At 40.5% G+C, this 2,684-nt stretch overlaps 1 pseudogene; it reads right to left on the reverse strand.

Annotated features, from left to right (window-relative positions):
- Positions 1-955: 955 nt before the first annotated feature.
- On the reverse strand, positions 956-1,832 carry LOC113935894 (annotated as a pseudogene).
- Between the last annotated feature and the right edge of the window lie 852 nt (positions 1,833-2,684).

Genomic DNA, 2,684 nt, shown 5'->3' on the forward strand with positions numbered 1-2,684 from the left:
CTTGCAAATGGCTGTACCATGTAATATCCCAGCATAGGCATGTCACATGCCTTCACCTGTCATTCAATGCCCACTTTGCATGATGAACAATCTAATGGAAAATGTAAAGCAGAAAATGTAAACCTACAGGAAAGGTAAGCCTGCAGCATCTTCTTTGCCTAGATTCACCAAGCATTACGGATTTGTCACAAGTTCTTTTTCACCTTTTGATATGTTTTTGCTGTTCCATGTGAGAATAATTTGTCACCATCTTGGCACTTTGCCCTGAATATCTGAATATTTGTCTTCTTATGTCAAGGTTATTGTAACAAAATAAAACTGTCACAGATAAGTAAGCAACACGAGTGTTATGCCTTCCTTTCATGACTGTCCATATACAGATTTTCTGCAGTGCTACAATGATGTCATTTTTTTTTTACTTTTTTCTTTAAAATTTTTTATTATGTTAATCACCGTACATTACATCATTAGTTTTGATATAGTGTTCCATGATTCATTGTTTGTGCATAACACCCAGTGCTCCACGCAGAACGTGCCCTCTTTAACACCCATCACCAAGCTAACCCATCCTCCCCTCTAGAACCCTCAGTTTGTTTTTCAGAGTCCATCATCTCTCATGGTTCGTCTTACAATGATGTCATTTTTGTCCATTTTCAGAAATCATGGATCAAGTCATGTCACGGATTTATTTTATTGTCTTCTTTCCTTACTTACTTTATTTTTTTGTTGTTTTTTTTTTTAAAGAATACAAATAAAAGTTTATTATACAAAATTGAGGCCTTCATATTTCATAGTTCACTAAGGGTAAACAAAGACTAGGTATTTTTTAAAATCATTCACAAAAATTTACTTTCACTCCCCCTCATCCCAACTATTAAAAAATGGCCTGACTAAATGTTATCAAAACAAACACTATAAATAACACCAAGTGCTTTAAAGACAACTCTCCCATATGTTATTTCTTGGCATAGGTGATCTTCATGGCATGGGACGGTGTGATTTTAAATCCCTGTAAAGCATCCCTGGCAACTCCAGCCTGTCCATCATTTTCAAATTCAACAAAAGCAATGTCATGCCTCCTAGGTACCAAACGTACTTCCTTGAAGCCAGGAAACTGATTAAACAGCATAGATAACATCATCTCATTAGTCTCTTCTGGTAAATTATCGAGGAATAAAATATAGTTTGGAGGATTTGGTGTTGAATTTCCTTGGGTATTTGCTGCATTTTGTGTTCCCTGACCAGGCTTTTTGTTTGCAGTGGTCACAGTCTGTTCCACAGTTTTCACTTTTTTCTTTTCCTTCGTTTCTTTGTCAGCAAAAATGCCACGCATTTTAGATATTATATCAGAATCTGTTTTTGCATACTGGATTCGCATTGGTTTACCATAAAATGGAAATACTTGTAACTGTCTCAAGGCATCTCTGATGAGCCCAGTTCCTTAAAAATAACAAAGGCTTGCCCCCTCATCTTCATGGTCTTTAAAGCTACAATATCTACGACATGGCCAAATTGAGAAAACAGGGCATACGGAGATCTCTTCAACTCTTCTTTTTTAATTTTGTCATTCATATTGTTGATGTATGATGAAGGGATGGAATATGACTTCCAGAAAGTGGTCACTTTTCTGTTCAGAGAGTTGTTGCTATTCTTTTCTTCGATCTCCGGTTTAGTTCATAGGTGTTCAGAATGGTTTGATCCCTATCCAGCTGAATTCTTGAGACTGGACGAAATCCAGGTCTCCTACCCCTCTACCATCTTGCTCCGCCATTCATATTGTTGATGTAAATTGTATGATTTGGTCTGATATCCATGCTTGGAGTTAAACTGTTCAGACTGCCTGAGGCCTACACTGGTCCCCCACGAACTGAAATTTCCGTAGTTACTTTAATCTGGGTCAGTTACCACTCTTGTTTTTCTTTGTCCTCGGTGGTAGTGACAGTTTTGAAGAATGCTGTCACTGTTTTGCAAATGTCCCTCGGTGTCGGTGTCTCAGATTGTGTCTGTCATCCTGAGACTCAGGCACCACATTGGAGCAGAACTTCTACACACAGATGATGTTGGGACCTCCTGAGTCCATCAGCGCAGGGGCATAGGTTATGAGGGAATATGGGTGCCCTAGATGTGTGGATGAGCCTCTTCCAGGGAGAAGCAGGAGACGTGGTTTGATTGTCAGTGAGGTGGGGAGAGAGGGTGTATCCACAGACGTTCAGGCTCCTGGAGGAACACAGTCAGCTCTCAGATGTAGGGTGATCAGAAGCCTGTGATTAGAGTGGAATATCCCAAAGAAGCTCTTTCAGGAAGGTGCTCAGATGATTCCCAGGCTCATTACAATTTGAGAAGTAGTGTGGAGCTAAATGGTCCTCGGTATTGGTTTCCCAGTTAGGATCACCTGGGGAGTTTCAGAAATACCATCACTCGTGTTCTACTCACTGCCCCATTTTCATTCTGTCAGTTGTTGTGCCTATGGGAGACATCTCTGAGAGTGGAGTCGAAGCTCTGGTCCATGGGGAAACAATAGGGGTCTGCTATGCCTGGGTTTTGTATGACGATTTGGTACAGGCCCATCCCTAGTGCTGTAGCAGGATTTGGGATGTTTCTAGAAGGGCAATGTCTCTGAAGACAGGGGAGGAGAAACTCATGTTATGACCTTCAGATCAGAGGTGTGTGTCTTTGAATCCCTC

This window comes from Zalophus californianus, chromosome 17 (assembly GCF_009762305.2).
Source record: "Zalophus californianus isolate mZalCal1 chromosome 17, mZalCal1.pri.v2, whole genome shotgun sequence".
Lineage (NCBI taxonomy): Eukaryota > Metazoa > Chordata > Mammalia > Carnivora > Otariidae > Zalophus > Zalophus californianus.